General features: G+C 39.2%; 1 pseudogene; it reads right to left on the reverse strand.

The window, feature by feature from the left end:
• The window catches only part of LOC140480279 (maternal DNA replication licensing factor mcm6-like), a 48,966-nt pseudogene that overhangs the window by 21,173 nt on the left and 8,754 nt on the right, over positions 1 to 19,039 (reverse strand).

The following is a 19,039-nucleotide window of genomic DNA, read 5'->3' on the forward strand; positions in this document are numbered from 1 at the left end:
TGTTTCCACACTGTAATGTAATCTAATCTAATCACAAACTAGCTAATTGACTTGCCCTTCATGTTACTTCACTTGCTTACTGTCAAATTATCTTTAGATTTTCTGACTACAATCAAGAAAAAGGCACGTATTCTCAACTACATTCTAATCTACACTTTCATTTCTTTACTCAGAGAGTAGTAAGGGTGTGGAATGCTTTGCCTGCAACGGTAGTAGATTCACAAAGTTTAAGTGCATTTAAGTCGTCATTGGACAGGCATATGGACATACATGGAATAGTGTAGGTGGGATGGGCTTCAGATTAGTATGACAGGGCGGCGCAACATCGAGAGCCGAAGGGCCTGTATTGCACTGTAATGTTCTATGTTCTATGTTCTGCTTTCTTTTTTATTCCAGTAGGAAAATGCTGCATGGATTTGAATAGAGGCCCCCTTCCCTCAAGTGAACCAAGCACAATGAAAGTCAGTTCAACAGTAGCAGGCTAATTGTTTTCTACTGATGCTTTTCATGTGTAGGCCTGAACGGTTTTTCTTAAAAACTGAAAGCAATTACAGTCAAGGTCACAATACCACACCAAGTCAGAGTATACAGTGTACAAATTGTTTCTGCAAACAAACACCATCTAATTAATGGCAGCAGTCAGTCAACAATCCATCCATTACAAGTCAGAATCAGGTATCATAGAATCCCTACAGTGTGGAAGTGGGCCATTCTGCCCATTTAGTCCACACTGACCCTCCAATGAGCATCCCACCTAGACCCACCCACCTATTCTATCCCTGTGACTCTGCATTTCTCATGCCTAACCCACCTAGTCTGCACATCCCTGGACACCCTGGGCAATTTAACATGGACAATCCACTAACCTGCACATCATTGGACTGTGGGAGGAAACTGGAACACACAGAGAAAACGCACGCAGACACAGTGAGAATGTGCAAACTCCACACAGACAGTTGCCTGAGGCTGGAATCAAGCCTGGATCACCGTGTAGAAAGAAATCAACAAAGGGAGATTCATTAAAAAGGACCTATGGAGCATTAATGCCTTGTAAAACATTTACAGTGGAATTAGAGACAAAACAAAATAACTATGATCACAATAAATAAGATTTATATATAATGTTGCCTTGGGATCAACTATCCAAGATGAGTTTTCAATATATATTTGAAAACATATATACATACACACACACACATATACACAAAAATCTGCTCCAACCAGTCATTTTCAACACTGGTATGACCATTTCCACTGCTGCTGAAATTCTCTGTATATATCTGTTATTTCAAGAACTAACTGCTTTAATAATTTCTGACCAGTCTACCTCATTGCATCCTCTAACAAAATATGACCATCCAACCTTCTATTGCCCATGTCTCAAATCCTACCAAATGTCATTCACACGCGTGCTCGCTGTACTACACTACCTCCCCAGTTAAACATTGCTAAATTCTTATTGCCATTTTCAAATCTCTCCATGACCCCTCAGTCGTTGGTCTCAAGACAACAATTGTTTTTTGTCCCACTTAATTTGGCCTCTTGCACAACTTCAATTTTAGAAATGTTCCTTACTGCCGGCTCGGACTTCACCTGTGTGGGATCTCAATTTTCCCGTCTACTACTCTCTCCTCGAAGTATGGCTGAGCAAAAATCGACTTTTGATCATCTGATGTCATACCTTCTATGCAACTTGGTATCATAATGCTTCAGGATGCCTGATATTTTTTCTTACGTTAAAAAGGTCCTCAAAGTTAAAATTGGTGTCAGCATTCCGATTTGAAACATGATTCGCAATGATCAATTCTGTTCATTTATTTTTCAGAAGGTGCAAGTTCTTGATTGCGTGCAGGTCCACAGTCAGTGTCTGTTATGCACTTAGTCATCAAATGCATGAGAGAGAGAGGGAGCAGGAAAGTATCAAATGAAGGGAAGAGACAAAATAGAGAGAAAAGGTTGTTTGTAGTTAAATAGATGGATGATCACCATGCCTCCAGCAAGTTTGAGATTGGAAAAGCTAGTCCTTGCAGTCACTTCAGTCAGTATGAGAATTGAATCCACCCAGTTGGCATCACTAACCAGCCATCCAGTGAACTGAAGTAATCAAAGCTCTGAGTACACAGTGAATGGCCACAGGCTGAATATAACAATATCATAATTCTATCAAGAAAGTCAGTAATGGCTGCTGAGAGTGGAGATGAACCCAGTTTTTTGTTTGAAACTGTGTTGTATATCAGCTGCAAATAATCTTGAAACAAAGTGTATCTGATGATACGGTGTGTCATGGTTAAGCCCAGTTAGTAATTTACAGTGGATGTGGAATTATTCTCATTATAAGGATCTGTAATCCAGCAAAAGAGACAATGGAGACAACCAGGAGAATAAATCAGCATCTACATTAAATGTTTTTCTAATTGTTTTGCTTCCTTTTAAAACAAGGATCACACATTCTACAAAGTAAGTAGACCAAATAAAAATTCTGCACTAATTTCTTAAATAAATCCTCAAATTTAATCCATTACTGGAAATTGTCTCAGACGGTTTTAGAACCGTAGATTTATCTGGCATGCTACTGTCCTCCAGTGGTTGAACAAAAATGCACAAGTAGAAATCTACCAGCAAATGAGAGTTTCAATTAAATCAAAGCCCAAATAAATTCTAATTCATCCTTACAAAGACTCCAGAATCTTAACAATTGATTCCAATGCAATTTCAGTCTTGCCAGAGTCAGGTGATTCTGGATTCAAATGTTACTGATTTGTGTTCAATTTCTTTTGAAATTTAGTGTATCAATAAGGGAGAGATGTCCCTTCAATAAGTGCAATGTCATTTTTTAAAATGTTTGCTTGATAACAAATGTGAGCTTGCTTTAAAGAGAGAGAGAATTCTTCTAGTGTCCTGGTCAATATGAAAAAATGATTTTTTAAAAATTTCATTTGTGATTACTTATGGCCAAATTGGCTGCCACATTTTTCTGCATGACCACTGTGTACATTTCAGAACTATTTGCCATGAAGCTGTTGAGGGAGCCTGAGCTGGTGATGCACAATCTTTTTGTTAGCTCCACACTTCACCTGCACTATTATCTGGAAATCCATTCTAATTGTTGATTAGGAAAATTCACTTTTTAATAAGGGTCCTAACTTGTTGTCCCACTTAATTTATTTTCATCAACCTGGATACAAATATAGGGTAGAAACTGGGTACTCTAAGCCATTCATTCAATCTCCTTCATTACCTGTAGAAGATCAATGCCATTTGCCTGGATAGATACAACAATTCTAAAAACTTCTACACATCCAGGAGGGTGTTCTACTCAACTGGGATCAATTGAGACCCATATTAAGCATCTCCTCCAAAAAGGTATGTGGTTGTAGCATGTGGCCCAGCAACTAAGCTGCTAGCAAAGTAGGTTCTTAGTCCTGGTGACCCAACCACCAAGGAGAGGACAATGTTAGAGATACAGCAACACTTGCTATATTGCCATTCAGTCACCCATTTTCCTGACTCAGGCATTTAGTCCTATTTCTTTGCTATTGCAGGTAACACCCAGGATTCAATTCTTATTAAGTACAGTCAAATGGTGTTTCAAAATGATTCAGACAGTTTTGAGAAGATTTGTAGCCCAGGTTGAGGTTCTGGATGTAGGTTTGCTGGCTGAGTTAGAAGGTCCATTTTTCAGATCCCTTGACATCATGGTAGCTCACAAACCCACCAACACACTAAAATAGCAGCTAACGAACTTGAAAGACCCTATACAGACAACAAGCAAAACTAAGATCATTTACAAAATACTATGCAAGAACTGTAACAAACACTACATTGCGTAAACAGGCAGAAAACTAGCCACCAGGATACATAAGCATCAACTAGCCACAAAACAACACAACCCTCTCTCACTAGTATCCTCACAGACAAATGAGGAAGGACACCACTTTGACTGGGACAACACATCCACCCTAGAACAAGCCAAACAGAGACACGCACGAGAATTCCTAGAAGCATGGCATTCCAACCGAAACTCTTTCAACAAAACACATTGACTTGGACCCCATTTATCACTCCTGAGAAAAAGAACACAAAATGACATCATCGCAGGAATTGACATCAACAACCCAAAGAAATGCAAACATAAATAGAAAGCAGGAAACATCAGCAGTGCTTCATCCAGAGGCTCACTGAAGACATTACCTAGTATTGTGACAAAATGTCTGAAAATGAACCTTCCAGCTCAGCGAACAAACATACATCCAGATTCAGACAGAATTTCACCATTGCCCTCAGACAAATTAAGGCTGACAAAGGAAAACGTGATCCTTCTACTTCACAAATATTGTTTGAGACAGTTTTCAAAACATGAAGCTGAATTAACAGTTAAAATGAGGTACCTGATTCAAAAAGCAAATGAGGAGAGTAGGCTATTTGATAAGATACGGTCTCAACTCCCCTCTCCTGCAAGCAAAAATGCAATTATATCCTCTCTTAAGTAAGGCAATCATGACTCTTTATAGTACTCTAGATGTGGTCGCAACAATGCTACACAACTGTGGCCAAACATTCTTATTTTCAAATTCCCTTCCTCTTGCAATAAATTACAACATTCCATTTCCTTTCCTAATCACTTGCTGTATTTGCAAATTACCTTTTTGGGACTTTATGAAGCAAAGCACCCAGAACCCACTATATCTCTGTGTAGCCATTGCTATTTGAATAAGCTGCTACATTATTACTTGTGCTCCCAAAGTATGCAAGTTCATGTTTTCAAAATGATTATACCTACATTAATAAATCCAAACAGGAATTGAGAAATTTTTTAACCTGCGAGTTGAGAGAATTTGGAATACATTACCACAAGGAATTGTCAAGAATAACAAAAGTATGCAAGGAAAATCTAAAATATAAGAGAGTGAAAGGAACTAAGCATAATGCTGACAAAGGTTAGATGAGGGGGAGTGGGAAGAGATTGGTGAGCAATATCAACACTAGTTTTGATCAGTTAAGCTAAATGGCCTGCTTCTGTATAGTGCATTCTCCTAAATGTTTATGTATTGTATTCATGATCAACTATACAGTTTAAATTTCAGGCTGAATATTATGAGAGTAATTTCGCCCACTTTTAACATCAATCACTGCAGAGAAAGCCAACTTTTCTTTATAGTCATTTTGTGATACTACACATTTGTGTGAAGTTTATCTGAAAGACATTTGCAGGAAATCAGTGTATTAAGCCATTCTGGAAAAACTGACAGTGTTACATTCCATCAAACAAACAATGTCTGTAACCTTATCACCGTTAGAATATCCATGACATTAAAGATGTTAACAGCAGACCCAAGAATGTAGTAAGAGGTTTCCCTTTGTGCAATTTAGGTTTCTACATGAAAGAAATTCATCTGCAATAACAGTTTAAAATTGTGACAATAAATCATATTGCTTACTTTTGAAACTGGCTCTTTGATGTGCTCGGGGCACCAACAATACAGATGTTAATACCACTACGAAGAGAATACCATCTTTTGTCGTCTTTTAACTCTTCCGAACAGCATCATTAAGATTCCCTTCTTAATTTCATCATTACCTGCAAGGGAAAGCATTGCCTTAATTATAGAAAATAGTTGGAAAACTTGAAGAGAAATCACAAACACCAAGTCAATTACTTAATGTGGTTATCCACAAACAATGAAATTATTCTCTGATGCAATTAGAAAGCCTTATTTTTAAACTTTAAAAGAATTTTTTTTTTAAATGTACTTTACATGCTTGATATGCAATTAATTCCAGACATTGAATAACCAACATGCTGCAAAAGCCATAATCCTTCCCTCTTTACAGGAATTAGAAGAAATCTCAACTCTTAAATTATGTAATAATGGACTCTCAATTATTGATCTTCACTTCAAATGGAAATAACATTATCTTAAGGAGGAGCTGAGTAGAAACTATACAGAAATTGACTAAAACAATGAAGAAATCTGAAATATTCATTTGTCATATTCTGTCAGTCTTTAAACATGTACTTTTAATGGTACAGAATTTTGCAAAATTATTTCTAGTATTGATTAATTAAATCTTTCAAAAGCTTTGTTCTGTTAATCAAGCTTTAACAAAACTTCACACAGGTACTAAAGAGCAACTCTGATTTTTTAATAGTCTGAAAGTTGTGACCACTTTTGTACAATTACATGCTTTCACTTGAAATTTGATATGATCTTTAGCTCTCTTTAGTTAACCAAGGGTTGTGGTCTTCCCCTTGGAAATTCTTTGGCTGGTGTGCATCTATTCTGTGTACTCTGATATATCCTCCTCAATACCTGCCCCAGATCTATCATTAAACTAATTTGCCAATTTATTTTAGCTAGATCTACTTTCATGCCCTCAACATTGAAAATACTAGGCTGGGACTCCTTCCTTCCAGAAAACAGAACACAAAACGTGATTCTATCTGTGATGTCCAAGGACACCATGACTGTGGAGGTCATTACTTAACCCCATCATCTTGCGCCACACCACATCTAGCATTGTCTGCACTCTGGTTAGCTCTAGCATATGATGTTAAGAAATTCTTTTCCTTCCCCTTTAATACAAAAAGCAAAAATTGCATGAGCTCATAGATGCTCCCTTTGCACATTTCTTAAATTCTATACGTAGATTAAAATCCCTTATGAAAATAGCTGTTACCTTTCTAACAAGCTCATACTAGTTCTTCCTTTGCACTCTATTCTACAATATGGTTACTGGTATCGGGGCCAACCTCACAAATGATTTCATGCCTTTCTCAGGGTAATCTGAACAACCTTATATTCTAGTCTCAAACTTGGATCAGCCCTCTTCATTGTGCTTATACCATCAACAGCTAGCAGACCTACCCCTCCACTATTTTGTAATGTTCTGTTCTTCTGAAAAGTCATATTGCCATTAGTATTTAGATCCCAATTTATGCTATTCCCATAGTCATGCTTCTGTAAAGGCCGAATTGTACTTATTCCTTTTCTACAAATTAAATATAATTTTCACTGGCGAACTTGGGTTCTGTTTCTTCGCATTGAATATACATTTGTGAGGGAGAGGGGGAGAGGGGGAGAGGGAGAGGGAGAGGGAGAACTTTGGGAAATGGCCACTCCACCTTTCATTCTTTTTGGCTGGTGTGCATTTTTTTTGTTTACTCTGACATGTCCCCTTCAATATCTGCCCCGATCGATCACTTAAACTAATTTGCCAGTTTACTTTGGCTAACTCCACTTTCACATCCTCAACATTGAGAAAACTTGAAAGCCACTTATCTGACACAGTATCTGTTAACTATAATCAAACTGGCCCTAAAACCCTTCAAACTTAGTGATTTTTCAGATTCTAATTTAACTAGGCGGTCACTTACCATGAATTGTAGGATAAAGGCTGGTGCAAATATTGTGATACAGATTTTTATCCTGACTCATTTCAAACACTTTTTCACACTCCTGCAGAGTCATCTGTTTTTTGATGCTATCTGCAGTCTGTTCCTCTCTGTACTCTGAGCCACCAAACTATGGAACATATAATGAAAAAGGTTTGAGAGAAAGTTTCTGGAGAATTCAGAAGGAGGATCGCACAACAGTGGAAATGTACAGCTGAACTACTTAAAATACTAATATAACAATGCTCTCATTTGATTGCAGCTGAAATGATCTTTACCAAAATCTCATGACTCATTAACATTATCCCAGCCCAAAAAGACCAAAGAATATCCATTTCCTGCATATATCCCATTTGGAACTGCAAATTTACAAGCTAAATATTTGCACCTATCAAAATCCCGTGTCTATTTCATGGTGAAAGTTTGCATTGTTTGTGCCTCTGGTGAGATATTTGATGCTTTTACATTAAGCAGAGACAGAGCAAGAGTGTGTAATAGCTCCCCAGCTCTTCATTCTCTTCTTTACTGCAATGCATAAGGAAACCTTCTAAAGGCAACACCTAGAGGAATGGGGGGGTAAAGGCAAAGCCATTGGGTTGGGGAGCAAGGGTTGCTGGTAGTTTAGAGTAGTTACTTCCATATGCCATGTCCATGCCGTCAATCATGATTAATATAGACAGAGAGAACCTTCACCCATATTGACAGACTGACTGCACTGTTCAGTCAAACTCTACCAAGCTATTACCTTTCCCTTCTGCTGTGTAGTGAAAATTTCTTTGTCTGCTAAAATGCAGCCCAAAGATCTGGAGTGCCTCTACCAAAGACCCTGGATGTCCAGAGATGACAGAACTGCACCAGATCATCCCAAGCACCTAATAATAGCATGAACCATTGGTCCTTTGGACACCGACAATGACTCATTGTTCAAGCCTTCAGTCAAAGTCATTCAAAGTCATCTCCACTGAGACATGATCTAATAATGAATAGCCTAATACTAACAATCTAACACAACCTCTCAACCAAGAACTATGCTATATTAATCATTATTTATTATAAAAACATTTACCATCAAAAGTCATCATTTTTTAAAGAGAAAAAGTATGCATTAAATATTCTTAAATATATTCCACTTAATCCGCATTAATGATAGCTTGAGGACTTCAAATCAATAAGTTTGTAACTGAAAGAGGAAGATGGCACTTGTTATATGCTCTCTATGGGGCCAAAATATTTATGATGTTTTGTTAATTTTACACCAGTTTGTTACAGCATACAAAAATGCAATTCTTGGGAGATTTGGCCTGACCTCCTGTGGCTGGATTCATAAACTGGTGCCAATTTAGGGCGGCACGGTGGAACAGTGGTTAGCACTGCTGCCTCACAGCACTAGAGACCTGGGTTCAATTCCCGACTCAGGCGACTGACTGTGTGGAGTTTGCACATTCTCCCTGTGTCTGCGTGGGTTTCCTCCGGGTGCTCCGGTTTCCTCCCACAGTCCAAAAATGTGCAGGTTAGGTGAATTGGCCATGCTAAATTGCCCGTAGTGTTAGGTGAAGGGGTAAATGTAGGGGAATGGGTCTGGGTGGGTTGCGGGTCGGTGTGGACTTGTTGGGCCGAAGGGCCTGTTTCCACACTGTAAGTAATCTAATCTAAAATCTAATCTAATCTAAAGTACAACACAGCAAATTCCTACTGTAAGCATTAGTCCATTGAGCCAAGTTAATTCAATGATACAAATGCAGGAGAGGGCATAAGAAAACAAGTGCGCTGCTTGGAACTAGGCAAAGTAAAAAGCCTGATCCTAAAAGTGCAAGCTTATGTTGGTCAGCTATCCTCTTGTGCTTTTGTGAAACCAGATCAAGCAAATGTCAAGCCTCAATTATGCATTTATCCCAGTGGCATATCAGGAAACCCAATATACGTTCTGACAAACATTGATTAACTATTGCACCAGAACTGTAAAATATGCATTCATAACCCTTAAAAATTTATAAAACCAAGCCAAACAAAACTATCACAGATAGAGGCCAGAGTAGTGACTATGCATACCAAGATTTCCATCAACATAGCATATTTAACTTTGGAAAATAAACAGACAATAAAGGACACCAAGCCAAAGGAAATATTAGAATAGACAAGTTCAGTCAAAAAAGTAGGTTTTGCCCAGTTCAGAATGGCTAATTGATAGTTAGATGGCTGAAGTCATGGCTAGTAATGGCAGGGTGAAGAAAAAGAATGCATGGCATGGTGAACTTACAGACCTAGGAGGGGAGATGCTATCCATGAGTTTTTAAAGCAGATGATTGAAATTCCAAATTGGAGGCATTGGGGAAGTGAGACAGGAGTCTTTTTTAGGTTAGCAATTACAGAAGTGATAGGAGAGCAGGACTTGGTTCTAGTTGTGGGATATACTAAGAGTTTTGGATGAGCTCAAGATAGAAATGTAGTAGATAGGAGGGTACTTAGCAGGGCATTGAAATAGTTAAACATTTGATGAAAAACAATATGGATGAGGCAGGGATGAAGACAGATGTTTTTATTTTCCAGATTGGCAGTCGGCGATCTGTGATGGAAACACAAGCTGAGTTGAAACTAAACTGGGGCTCAAATAAGGCATCTTTGCTTTGAATCATTTGGTACAGCCATCAGTAGTGGCCAGCGACTGTAGTGAAATCATAGGTTAGAAAAGCATAGACAGGCATTAAGTTTTTGATTACTACTACTGTTATACATTGTGGGCAGCATGGTGGCACAGTGGTTAGCACTGCTGCCTCACAGCACAGAGACACGGGATCAATCCCCGCCTCAGGCGACTGACTGTGGAGTTTGCACATTCTCCCCGTGTCTGTGTGGGTTTCCTCTGGGTGCTCTGGTTTCTTCCCACAGTCCATAAATGTGCAGGTTAGGTGAATTGACCAAGTTAAATTACCTGTAGTGTTAGTTGAAGGGGGGAATGGGTTGTGGGTCGGTGTGGACTTGTTGGGCTGAAGGGCCACACTGTAAGTAATCTAAGGTTTCAAACATTGGTTTCAATTAACATTCTAGGATTTAAAAATTGCCATCATCTTAAATCATTCAATTTGAATTAGTCTGCTGAATGTGACAACTAAATAGTTAAAGCAGCTGGAAAATAGGGAGGTAGCTGCGTCCAATAGACTGTTTTTGAGATAATGTATTTAGATTTCATTAAAGTTTAAGATATTAAAATAACTAAATACTATCCTCAGTTCCCAGACTTAATGTCAATTTTAAAAAGCTGCCTAAAAGTATATAAAAACAAACTTGAAACCTTAAAGAAATTAACAAATTTTGGCCAGCAGTCTCAACATGGCTTTTTTTTAATATTAAAATAGGAACCATGGTTTTGATTTAGCTTTGCTGTTAATAAATCAAAGTATTGGAAATCTATATGTGGCATAGGTAGACCTATATTCCACAGGGCCATTGTTTTGCATTTGACCTGGCTTGGTATTTGTGAATAACAGTACCAGTCAGTACTATGGAATATAACACTGTTCCTCTAACTCCAATGTAGATCTACAGGGAGGACATATCCCATCCTGAATATGTAAGGTGATCTCTTTGGGCCTAGAGAACCAGGGCTGGATACTTATGTCAACTTACATGACTATTCACACAGGTGAGGAGACATCACACATCTCTCAACCTTAACCAATCAAAAAAGGTTAAATAGAGTCATAGAGATGTACAGCATGGAAACAGACCCTTCGGTCCAACCAGTCTATGCCGACCAGATATTCTAAACCAATCTAGTCCCACCTGCCAGCACCCGGCCCATATCCCTCCAAACCCTTTCTATTCATATACGCATCCAAATCCCTTTTAAATATTACAATTGTACCAGCCTCCACCACTTCCTCCAGCAGCTCATTCCATACATGTACCACCCTCTGTGTGAAAACTTTGCCCCTTAGGTCTCTTTTATATCTTTCCCCTCTCACCCTAAACCTATGCCCTCTAGTTCTGGACTCCCCACCCCAGGAAAAAGATTTTGTCTATTTATCCTATCCATGCCCCTCATAATTTTGTAAACCTCTATAAGGTCACCCCTCAGCATCCAATACTCCAGGGAAACCAACCCCAGCTGGTTCAGCCTCTCCCTGTAGCTCAAATCCTCCAACACAGGCAGCATCCTTGTAAATCTTTTCTGAAACCTTTCAAGTTTCACAACATGTTTCTGATAGGAAGGAGACCAGAATTGCACACAATATTCCAACAGTGGCCTAACCAATGTCCTGTACAGCCACAACATAACCTCCCAACGCCTGTATTCAATACTCTGACTAATAAAAGAAAACATACCAAACGCCTTCTTCATGGCATGGTGACACAGTGGTTAGCACTGCTGCCTCACAGTGCCAGAGACCTGGGTTCAATTCCCACCTCAGGCAACTGTCTGTGTGGAGTTTGCACATTCTCCCCGTGTCTGCGTGGGTTTCCTCCGGGTGCTCTGGTTTCCTCCCCCAGTCCAAAAATGTGCAGGTTAGGTGAATTGGCCATGCTATTTTGCCCATAGTGTTAGGTGTAGGGGAATGTGTCTGGGTGGGTTAGTGTGGACTTGTTGGGCTGAAGGGCCTGTTTCCATACTGTAAGTAATCTAATCTACCTGCGACTCCACTTTCAAGGAGCTATGAACCTGCACTCCAAGGTCTCTTTGTTCAGCAACACTCCCTAGGACCTTACCGTTAAGTGTATAAGTCCTGCTAAAATTTGCTTCCCCAAAATGCAGCACCTCGCATTTATCTGAATTAAACTCCATCTGCCACTTCTCGGCCCATTGGCCCATCTGATCAAGATCCTGTTGTAATCTGAGGTAACCTTCTTCGCTGTCCACTACACCTCTAATTTTGGTGTCATCTGCAAACTTACTAACTGTACCTCTTATGCTCGCATGTAAATCATTTATGTAAATGACAAAAAGTAAAGGACCCAGCACCGATCCTTGTAGCACTCTATTAGTTATAGACCTCCAGTCTGAAAAACAACCCTCCACCACCATTCTCTGTCTTCTACCTTTGAGCCAATTCTGCATCCAAATGGCTTTTGTCATAATATATCTGAAACTATCAAATTAAGGATTAATGTTGAGAAGTAAAGCTTCAGTTACAGCAGTTCTCCCAATGCTTTTGTGGTGTAAATATTCTGGCACAGTTCAACATCACTTCAAAGATGAAAAGATGATAGACCACAGTTGAATTGATTTGGAGGTCCCAGCATTGGACTGAAGTCAACAAAGTTAAAAATCACAACACCAGGTTTATTTGAAAGCACCAGCTTTTGGGAGCACTGCTTCTTCATCAGATGCTTGACAACTACCTGATGAAGGAGTATTTCTCCGAAAGCTAGTGGTTCTAAGTAAACCTTTTGGACTATAACCTGGTTTTGTGAGACTTTTAACTTTGTTCACTTATGTTGTCAGTGATCAAGAGAACCTGGGTGCTTGGAGGTGGGGGGAGGGGGAAGGGGGAGGGAATAATCTTTCACACTGTCTTCTGTATATTTGATAAGTTCATCTCACATAACAAAATTATATCTAATGATGAACATTGTTTATGTGTACTTTGTTAGATCAGGCACAACTGAATCCCCATTATTGCAAAATTTTTAAAAATCCAAATCTGGAGCAGATGAAGGCCTCCTGCCCAAAACATTGATTTTCCTGCTCCTCGGATGCTGCCTGGCCTGCTGTGCTTTTCCAGCACCACTGTAATCTTGACGCTGATCACCAGCATCTGCAGTCCTCACTTTCGTCATTGTACTGGACAAGGTCAGGAAAGAGGAGTGAAGACAACCAAAGAGGCAGATGAAAGCGATTGGAAATAATGTGAAGGAAAAGGTAGTCCCCTGAGAGGTGATGTCTGAGACTGGGGACAGTGGATGAATGTAGTGGATTGTGAAGGGGTGGGGGGCTGCTGGGAGTCAAGAAAGACCATTGTGAGCCATAGCACCCAGTGAAAAAAGTAACTGCAAAAGAATGAATACACTATTTCGTCATTCGTGGCTACTGTTCATGGCAACCTCTTGCAGGCTGAGGATCCCTTTAGAGGTTTTATCAGAGAGAAAAGTTTGCTTGTAACTTACATGGGGGTGCAGCACTATTACACAGGTTCCAAAGAGGAGTCATATCAGACTCAAAACATTAACTCTCTCCCTCTCTCCACAAACGCTACCAGACTTGCTGAATTTCTCCAGCACTTTGGCTTGATGCTACAATATGCATAGGGTGCTCCATGGGTCCTAACTAGATCTTCTTCCCCAGATCATAACAGGCCCATCTCCATTCCAGGTTTAAAGCCTCAGTTTTGATTAGCCTCCACTCTTCCATCCTCAATAAACTTGACATGATCCAAAATTCTGCTTCCATAAAATAATTTCAAGTCCCATTCACTCATCACCCTGGTGCCTGAAGGCAGACAATAGCTTACGCTCAGTTAAACAACAACTTGACTTTAAATTCTCATTCTGGTTTTCTAATCTTACCATGTCCTTTCCCCCCATGTATCTGCACTCTCCTCCAGAAATACCATACCTGCTCCAATTTCAGCCTCTTGTGCAGACCCAATTTCAGATCACTTCCTCATTGGTAGCACTGTCATCAGTTTCCTACCCAAGCTCTGGGATTCCCTCCCTTAACCTCTTGTTTCTGTTTTACATATTCCTTTGAACACACCTTTGGTTACCTACCTTGAGATTCCATTACATATCTGGGTATCAAATTTTGTTCAAGAATGTTCACTACCTTAAATGCATTATATAGATTCAAATTGTTGTTTTGTTTTGATGGTTCTTCCATTTATCTTGAGGCACTGAAAGTTGTTAGATTCCCAACCTGCACACTACCTTCAGTTGCATAAAGCACAATCACATAAACTGTTCTTAAGTAGATCACCATGTACTCATGTGACTCAGCCAAGGATGTCTATCTCATATGCTACAGGCAAGGATGCCCTGAGACATGGTACATTGGCGAGACTGAGCAGAGGCTACAGCAACGGATGAATGGACAAGTTACAACAATCAACAGACAGGAGTGTTCCCTCCCAATCAGAGAACATTTCAGCGGTCCGTGACTTTCAACCTCAGACCTTCGGATGACCGTCCTCCAAGACAGATTTCGGGACAGGCAACAACGCAAAGTGGCCAAGCAGAGGCTGATAGACAAGTTCGGTATCCATGGGAATGACCTCAACTGGGACCTTGGGTTCATGTCACACTACAGGTGACCCCATTGCACTATACACACACAGATACACACACGCACAACGTTTGTGGGGTGAATTTGTACTTGCAAAATTACATTTTACTTTGCTCAAAAACTGCATGAATCCATGTAAGATTCCGTAAATCTGTTTTTTAGATTAGAAATAGTCTGACCATTGTGGCACAGATAGCCTCACAGAGGGAAGCTCACACTTCAAAACATTATCTGGGCCAACATGACACCTAGTTCACTTGAGAATGTAACTTAAAATAAAAGGTTTGCTACTTACATATGAAAGAACTGAAACCAACATGGTCATTCTAAACAATAGGAGACTTAACAAACAATCCAGGTCTTTTTCAACATAATGTTTCAGTTACATCACAATGTAAACTTTTGCTATAAATTCTGTATCTTACAATCTTATACTCCACAACCATCTGATGAAGGAGCGGCACTCCAAAAGCTAGTGCTTCCAAATAAACCTGTTGGACTATAACCTGGTGTTGTGTGATTTTTAACTTAAGTAGACCAAACGGTTCACATCTTAAAATATACTAACGTATCAGAGTTCATATTGTATATTGCATCTTGAAGATATGCCACCCTGATGCATGGATATGGTTGAAATTAATGTATCAGCTCCAAAGATGTGGAATGGATGAAGAGATGTGGAATTAGCAAGAAAGAACAAGAAACCATCAGGCTAGAGTTTGAGCAAGGGTTAACTCTAACCTTTCTCCACAGATGCTGACAGACCTGCTGCTTTTCCAGCAATTTTTGTTTTTGTTACTAAACTATTATTGACTTGATTGAGAAAGGTTTAATTGACAAACTCTCTTATATGCTGAAACCAAAAGAGAAAATACTGGAAAATCTCAACAGGTTTGGCAGCATCTGTAAGGAGAAAAAAGAGCTGATGTTTCAAGTCTAACTGACCCCTTGTCGAAGCTGCTCTTATCTCTTATATGCTGTCTTTTTCTTTAGGACCAGGGATCAAACAAGAATGTTCAGAATTGAACCCGCTGTTACAAGTCTTGTGTTTGGATGAGGGGTATTTTGAAGTGCCTGTTCAAACCCTCAGAGTAACTCTTTGCTCAGGGGCAAAAACATTCAGGCATCTCTGAGTAACAATAATGAGTTGGAACTCTACAACTGCCAACGTACCTGCACAAAGCAACACAAACTCTTACAGCTGCCAATGCACATGAACTCAGTGTTTTGGAATGGTGTTTCAGGATGTCCAATCCCAAATTCAGAATAAATAGTATGGCAAGCGTAGATATTTTTAATGATGAAAGCACAATTACATTTGAATGAAATGGGGAAAAGTTGATGATATAAAACCATTGAATGCTGCATTGGAGAAAAGATTGACAAATAATTGAGCCAAATTTTCCAATGATACTTTTGGTGAACAGAGTGACAGATAATACTAAATAGCAAGGCTACTTACTTCTGTCTGGCAGGAAAGTCTTGAAAAGCCACATAGAACTCCTTCGAAGCAGGGATGTTTCCTTGATCCCGGTCAAGGTTGCACACAGCTCTGCAAATTGTTGGATAAATTCTGGGGCAATAGAAATGGACACAAAATGGATAGGCATTAGAGCTATTGCAATGGCTCACACCTTTTAGTATCACAACACTAGGTTATAGTCCAACAGGTTTATTTGGAAGCACTAGCTTTCTGAGCACTGCTCATTCTTCAGGTGGTTGTGGAGTATAAGATCGTGAGACAATTTCATGCAAAAGTTTACAGTGTGATGTATATATTAAAAATAGTTTTCAATGTATAATTTTCAGTTACCTCACACCGTAAAGTTTTGCGAGAAATTCTGTGTCTTATGATCTTATACTCTACAACCACCTGATGAAGGAGCAGCGTTTTGAAAACTAGTGCTTCCAAATAAACCTGTTGAACTATAATCTGGGATTGCGTGATTTTTAACTTTATACACCCCAATCCAACACCGGCATCTCCAAATTATGACCTTTAAATATCAACAGCATTGGAGAACATACTTTTCTGTGGAGCTGCAATACATCTCCTGTGCATATATTCCTTTTTAAAAACTCAAGTACTTGCCTTCATCATCGTAAAGGAGTGAATCCTGACTCTCAGGGGAGCATTTGATATAAATCCTTCAAAATGACCATCCATTGCCAGCTCCCAAAGGTCAAAGGCAACATCTCATTTTTAATGGAATGTAAATTTAAATCAAAAATGGTTATTTCATGGAGTAATCATAGTATTTTAATGCAATAAATGAAACTCCTGTGCTCTTCATTCCTTAGAACCACATAGCACAAAGGAAACTTTCAACCCATTGTGACCATGTTGTTCTTGGAAGAAGTTATTCGATTAGTTTAATTACTCTTTCCTCTGAAAATACATATTCATAATCAGGAGTTCAAGTTAGGTACTGCAAAAATAAACTTAAATTCAGGACTTTTATTTGCTTCAAATGTAAAATATCCCCATTTCTCAGCATTCTGAATTTATCGATGTGATTAATCAGATCATTGGACAGATTGCATTCTTATTTTTGTGTGTTTGGTTCTTTCAGAAAAACATTAAAATATTTTTTTCTTCTTTTAGCTGCTGTATATCACATTCCACAATATAACATTCTTGATGTGAAAGAAGAAATATAAATGTCAGAGTTGATTTTTCATTTTTAACTCCATAGAAAGTGATTTTTTTCTTCTACAAAACCTGCAGAGAGTGTGCTACTGTTCTCTTTTGTGAAGTGAATCTCAGGAAATAGGTTATAAAAAAGTGTTCATGTTTTCTGTAATGGTCTCTACCACTGTAGATGGTGCAGTGATATAAAACTTTCACAAAAGCACCTCTAAAATAAACAAGTTACAAAAATGGAGAGAAACTGAAAAGAAGGAAAAGAGCTAATGGTGGGCAAAAGAGGGGAAGGCGATTGTCAAAGGCAGAGGGGAAGGCGATTGTCAAAGGCAGAGGGGAAGGCGATTGTCAAAGGCAGAGGGGAAGGCGATTGTCAAAGGCAGAGGGGAAGGCGATTGTCAAAGGCAGAGGGGAAGGCGATTGTCAAAGGCAGAGGGGAAGGCGATTGTCAAAGGCAGAGGGGAAGGCGATTGTCAAAGGCAGAGGGGAAGGCGATTGTCAAAGGCAGAGGGGAAGGCGATTGTCAAAGGCAGAGGGGAAGGCGATTGTCAAAGGCAGAGGGGAAGGCGATTGTCAAAGGCAGTTAATTTTTCAAAAACTTGTAGGTTATATAAATTTGATTTATTGGTCTGATATTATCCTCTAAAAGAGGACACCATGCTACAATACATGCAACGCAAACAAAAGCTTTTTCTCAAACCTGTAAAACTCTTCCTGAATGGTTGTTGCGAGCTGCTGATTATTGTATTCTACATCGGTGAAGTTCACACAAAGTATTCCTCTCTGGCCACATAAGGTCGTTAACATCTTTAAGGTACTTAATACCCCCATCAGCACTTTGGTATCTGAAAACACAGCATGTCTTAAGAAAATCAAACGCAGAGCAATACATAGACATTCACAGCTCATATGGCCTCCTTCTGCACTGCAACAATTCTGTGATATGGAGATAACAAATATTTTATTTATTTACTTTTATTTAGTTTTATCTGGGTAGTAAAAGCCCCAGATATCCTTTCAAATTCACAAAGCCCAATTTGTATTACAATTAACAAAGAAGTGTCAAGAAAAGAAAATATGAAGCAATGCATCCAGTAAAGTTATTTGGGTGGAACTGAGAAATAAGAAAGGGATGATCACCTTATTGGGATTGTATTACAGACACCTCCCAATAGTTAGAGGAAAATTGAGAAACAAACTTGTAAGGAGATCTCAGCTAACTGTAAGAATAATAGGGTAGTTATGGTTGGGGATTTAAACTTTCCAAACATCAACTGGAACTGCCATAGTGTTAAAGGTTTAGTTGGAGAGGCATTTCTTAAGTGTGTACAAGACAATTTTCTGATTCAGTATGTGGATGTACCTACTAGAGAAGGTGCAAAACGTGACCTACGTGGGGAATAAGGCAGGGCAGGTGACTGAGGTATCAGTGGAGGAGCACTTTGGGGCCAGCGATCATAATTCTATTCATTTTAAAATAGTGATGGAAAAGGATAGACCAGATCTAAAAGTTGAAGTTCTAAATTGGAGAAGGGCCAACTTTGACAGTATTAGGCAAGAGCTTTCGAAAGCTGATTGGAGGCGATGGTCGCAGGTAAAGGGAGACTGGAAAATGGGAAGCTTTCAGAAATGAGATAACAAGAATCCAGAGAAAGTATATTTCTGTCAGGGTGAAAGGGAAGGCTGGTAGGTATAGGGAATACTGAATGACTAAAGAAATTGAGGGTTTGGTTAAGAAAAAGAAGGAAGCATATGTCAGGTATAGACAGGATAGATTGAGTGAATC

The sequence above is a fragment of the Chiloscyllium punctatum genome, chromosome 8 (genome assembly GCF_047496795.1).
Source record: "Chiloscyllium punctatum isolate Juve2018m chromosome 8, sChiPun1.3, whole genome shotgun sequence".
Lineage (NCBI taxonomy): Eukaryota > Metazoa > Chordata > Chondrichthyes > Orectolobiformes > Hemiscylliidae > Chiloscyllium > Chiloscyllium punctatum.